We start from the raw sequence: 5493 nt of genomic DNA on the forward strand, positions 1-5493 counted from the left end.
AGTTAGGGGAGCCCAGGCTGACACGGCAGGAGAGCTGCCGTGGGTGGTGTGTGAGGGCGCAGCGGCGGCTATTACCGCGGCCCCGCAGCAATCGAGCAGCCAGGGCCCGGTGACAGTGCCCTTTCTCTCACAGGTGCCAAGTTTCCTCGCAGATCCTTTCTCCTCACTCCCTACCGGCCCACAGAGCAATGGACACGGGCCCTTGTCGGCGAGCGAGGACGGAGGGAGGGGGGCAAAGGGGCTTGGCAGGTGTTGAGAGTCGTGTTGGGAGCAGGGCTATGGGGACAGGGCACGGCCGGTAGGGAGGTGCAAGAGGAGGGGACTGGCAGGTGAGGGGCTTGGCCTCCTGGCTAAGGAGCATGGCTGTCACCCTGAGGGAGTGGAGCCACCTGTGGGGCCTGGACTGGCCCGGCCCGGGCTCCCGCCTCCCAGCTGCTGTCCTGCCCCGGGGCACACAGGACGGTGTGGAGGCACAGTGGAAACTGCCACCTGCTGCCAGGGACAGAGCAGAGAGTCGGGGACCGGCCGGGCTTGTGGCCAGTGTCACCCTGGCTCTGCCTGTATCAACACACGCAGCCCTCAACAGCCAGGCCGGCCGAGCACCACGGGGGGCTCCGGAGCACTGGGCGACCAAACTACAAAAGCACAAGACATGCTGCAAAAATACACGGTTAGAAAGGAACCGAGGGAAAGAACCTGAAATCCTTAGATTCAAACCCAGTGTCCCTGGTTACGAATGCACTGCCGAATCTGAGGCTCAGCTTCCACGTCTAGAAAATGCTTCTGTTAATTCCCAAGATTTGTGAGACTCGAATGAAGTAATATGTGCAAAAACTCTAAATCATTCCCAAAGGCAAGCTACTCTGTCCCCAAGGCAGCTGGAGCAAAGAGAAGAGCACTCTGTCCCCAAGGCAGCTGGAGCAAAGAGAAGAGCACTCTGTCCCCAAGGCAGCTGGAGCAAAGAGAAGAGCAGCACATCCCGTGAGTCAAGCACTTGTGTCTGGGAGGACCCAGGTGCCGGCAGGGATACGGGTGGAACGAGGGAAAAGGCGTTGCTCCTTCGATGTTACTGGAGATGGAGAGAGACGTGGCCGTGCTGGGCTCCTTAACGGGGCGCGTGCCGGGCAAGTGGCACCAACGAAAGGTCCGTGGACTGACCTGGAGCCCGAGAAATGATGTGCTGGGAAAACCGACCCCCACGGCTTCTGCTGCTGTCAGGTCCTTTCAAGGGACAGGAGATGCAGGAACTTCCCTAGTGGTCCAGTGATTAGAACTCCGTGCTTCCTCTGCTGGGGGCCCAGGTTCCATCCCTGGTCGGGGAACTAAGATTACACAAGGCACACAGTGCCGCCAAAAAAACAACAACAACAACAACAACAAAAAACAAGGGACAGGAGACACTGCTCTGAGCCACCCCTCCCTGTGGCCTCTTTGGGACCAGACAAAACGTAGTGCTTTACTCCACGTGCACTTGAGAGAGGCGTGAGACGGGGCACCTGAAACTGCTTTGGCAGCGAATCCAGAAACGGCGAAACGGACGAAGATAAATGGATGCTTTAGAAACCTGGAAGAGTGGGGAAGGTGCTGATTTCAACTAAAAATAATCCTTGGAAACAAGATCCCCTGCTGTGGAATTTGTTTGTATATCGCGTACCTGACAACGGCCAGTCCCCCGGGTGCAGGCAGGACAGACGCAGCTGGAGAAGATTTGATCCTGGATTTACTGGTGTGAGGAGGACTCAGAGCGGCTTCATCCTGAGGCCGGATGCAGGCCGGAAGCCGACTTTGTAAAGGGAAGCCCATAAAAGTCAGCTGGATTTCATTTCGGGGCGCCGTGCCCCGTGCACGAGGCCTGCCCCACCCCCAAGGGCGGCAGGAGGAGGGTTGGCTTACAAATAGCGTCTTTGGAAGATCCAACCATCATCTCCGGCGCGGGGGAGAGGGGACCAGCCTTGAAGAAGTCCTGCCGTGCTCTCGTGAGATACAGGTGGCTGGGATTATCCTAATGGAAGTGTGAAAATGGATTTCCAGTTTTTGTATTTTGATGACATTAAGCCTTTTGAGTCCCATTAAGGGACTCCCGTTAGCTGGGCAAAAATGCTGTAAGGAAGGTCAACACCCAGTCTTCCCTGCATTCTCAGCACGGTGGGAAGTGTGCTGAGCATTAAAGCTCCTTGCAGTCTGGGCTGTACGAAATGACCGTTCCTACTGGGCCTGCTTTCGAGAAGGCCCAAAGGAAGAGATACTCATCTTTATCTGACTATCGCCCACAAAGACTACCTGACATAAGAAGTAAATTATGTATTCACATTGGATAACGTGAGATGTGTGTAAACAGTAAGGAAATGGGGGAAAGTTGGAAAGGTTTTCATTTGGTTCAGACACAGTCCCTCCAGATCCAGATTCTCTAGTGTTTAGGTCAAATTTCGCATGTCATTCTCATGTGTCATAGCCCAAGCCACAGCGATTCAACAGACAATGACCTAGCAGGACCAGCTGTGGCTCTGGAGCAGAGATCACATCGCTGAGATGCTGAAACATGTCCAGGAAACCACAGCCTCGTTTGCCCTGCGGGGAAGATCTCTCGGGACAAGGTATCGTATGTGTTTGCATCCCAGAAAGTACGCCTCTTGGAAAGTACCCCATGACCAGGGTTGTATGAAAAGGAGGGAGGTAGTATGTACCACAGGACGAAGATAAATAAAGGAGTGCGTGTGTCAGGAAGCAAGAATTTAAAGATGCAGAAACCAGTAAGTAACCGTGGAGGCTCTCAACCAGAAGAGAGTGGCTTGGGGGGTAGGGTCCTGGAAGAAGGAGGGTCTTAGCGACCATTTGCTTCTTCCTCTCAGTTCCCTTCTCCCTCCCACGTCACTCGTTTTGTCCTGGTGCTCTGCTTCTCCGTATGTGGTTTCTTCTGGTACCAAATGTATTCTAATTATACAAAGAGCTTACAGTGCTGTCATCTTCTTATAAAATGACATATGACAAAATCACTAAAACAGACCTAGTGATATTTGACTTCTCGTACCTACACTACAAAGCAGAGAAAATTTCCTTCTCACCTCTTCCACAGAAGCCTGAAAGGTCCACCAAGTCCTACAATATCTGGAAACACCCCTCCACACACAGATATGGGAGGACTGACATTGTACTTGTAACCTTCTCAGACATGTTTCCTTAATTATTGCTTAAGATGCTCCCACACAATAACCTCCCTGGTCTCCCCCATCGCTGTGGTCCATCCCAAGGCTCCGGCTGTGAATAATGGGAGGGGGCTCACGGGGCTCTACTCCAGGAGGGTGAGGCTGGCTGGGGGAGGGTAAGGGCAGCCCCTTTAGAAACATGTGGACCCTCCACACTTGAGCTGGGAAATGGTGCCTCTAACAGAGGAAACAGGACGTGGATATTGACATGAGCAAGAGGACCTATTTCCATTTTCACTGTTTCAAAGTATTGAGATTAAAGATGATCAAGCAGGGCTTCCCTGGTGGTGCAGTGGTTGAGAGTCCGCCTGCCGATGCAGGGGACGCGGGTTCGTGCCCCGGTCTGGGAAGATCCCACATGCCGCGGAGCGGCTGGGCCCGTGAGCCATGGCCGCTGAGCCTGCGCGTCCAGAGCCTGTGCTCTGCAGCGGGAGAGGCCACAGCAGTGAGAGGCCCGCGTACCGCAAAAAAAATAAAACAAAAATAAATAAATAAAGCTGATGCCTGAGCGTTCTGGTGTCTATTTCAGGCTGCTGGTGCTCATGGGAACATGGTAGGTTTTATTCCAGATCACGGACGAGGCTGTCACTGCCTGAACTTGAGCTTGCTGACCCGGCCACTGAGGTCAGTAGGTACGGAGGGATTCAGACTGGGGTGCTGCAGTTAAGAGGTTCTGAGCAGGGCTGGAAATCTGAGCCCAGATCAGAAAGGATCTCATCAACAGGACAAGGTTGACGCATGTAGCATCAGCAAAGAATACAAGGCGATAATGTAAATTGGTACAGCACGCATTCCTGACTACGAGTAAAATGGTTTCAGAGGAGAGGGCGGGAACCTCTAGGGTCTTCTCTCTATTGCCTCGGCTCCCTGCTAGACAGGGATGTTCTGTGAGGGTGTAGGCACCCCCCTGGGCACACGGACAGCCATTATACGCTTTTCAAACGATCGATTCAGGTGTGAAAAAATGGCCCGGATGAAGATGCCGATGTTCTAATACCCGTCCAGCCCTCTGGTCTTCTTTTGCTGTAGACTCGTAGTTCTCAAACTGTGGTCCACAGGCCCCTGAGGCTCCCCAAGGCCCTTTCAAGGGGTCCTCGAGGTCAGAACTATTTCTATGATACGGCTACAATGTTATTATTGCCAAAGGAAGAGTTGCTAAAATTGGCTCAGCTGACATTTTTTTAGCAAAAAAGCATCTGTTAATTGAGGTGTGTACGTTGTTTTTTTAGACATAATGGTATTGCACACTTAATAGACTACAGTATAGTGTTGACATAACTTTTATGTGCACTGGGAGAACAAAGAATTTATGTGACTCACTTTATTGTGATATTCGCTTTATTGCAGAGGTCTGGAACCAAACTGGCAATATCTGTGAACCAGTATTTTTTCTAATGGCCAACACATGAAGTTGGAAATTATGCATGGCTAAAAGACTTATTCAAAGCACAAGATAGACCTGTGGATTTTAATGTAATAGAATACAAAAAGTTCATTAACGTGGTTTCCACTTCGACACTGCAACAATCTCAAACAGCTGACACTCATCAGTTTTCCACGTGGGATCAAAGCATATTATCTACAATTATCTGAAAAGGCTGATAAAAATCCTCCTCCTTTTTCCAGCTAAATATCTGTGGAAGCCCAGATTTTCTTCACTCATTTTAGCCAAAACAACATAACACAACAGGCTAAACGCAGAAGCCCTAAATGGACAAACCCCAGGTCACCCAGCCAGAGTGTGGACATCTCACACATCCAGGCCTCCAAACTCTCTTCCTTGGACAATTCAGAAAAGACTTTCCCTGTGTCCGCAGACACCCGGTCATCCCTTTCTTTTTAAAAATTGTTCAATTTTTTTTTTATTTTTTAAATTTTTATTGGAGTATAGTTGCTTTACAATGTTGTTTTAGTTTCTGCTGTACAGCAAAGTGAATCAGTTATACATATACATATACCCACTCTTTTTTAGATCCTTTTTCCATATAGGTCATTACAGAGTATTGAGTAAAGTTCCCTGTGCTATACAGCAGGTCCTTATGAGTTATCTATTTTATATATAGTAGTGTGTGTATGTCAGTCCCAATCTTCCAATGTATCCCTCCCCACCCCCATTGCCTGGTCACCTTAAGTTTGTTTTCTACATCCATGACTCTATTTCTGCTTTGCAAATAAGTTTATCTGTACCGTTTTTCTAGATTCCACATGTAAGCCATATCATATGATATTTGTCTTTCTCTGTCTGACTTACTTCACTTAGTATGATAATCTCTAGGTCCATTCATGTTGC

The 5493-nt window shown here is 49.9% G+C and overlaps 1 long non-coding RNA gene across 1 annotated transcript; it reads left to right on the forward strand.

Moving 5' to 3' along the window:
* Positions 1 to 1878: 1878 nt before the first annotated feature.
* Positions 1879 to 5230, forward strand: LOC137205569 (uncharacterized). Its single transcript, XR_010934210.1, has 4 exons — positions 1879 to 1987; positions 2453 to 2594; positions 3733 to 3827; positions 4551 to 5230. It is a non-coding gene; the product is annotated as an uncharacterized lncRNA (long non-coding RNA).
* Positions 5231 to 5493: the final 263 nt, after the last annotated feature.

Source organism: Pseudorca crassidens, chromosome 14, assembly GCF_039906515.1.
Source record: "Pseudorca crassidens isolate mPseCra1 chromosome 14, mPseCra1.hap1, whole genome shotgun sequence".
Classification (NCBI taxonomy): Eukaryota; Metazoa; Chordata; class Mammalia; order Artiodactyla; family Delphinidae; genus Pseudorca; species Pseudorca crassidens.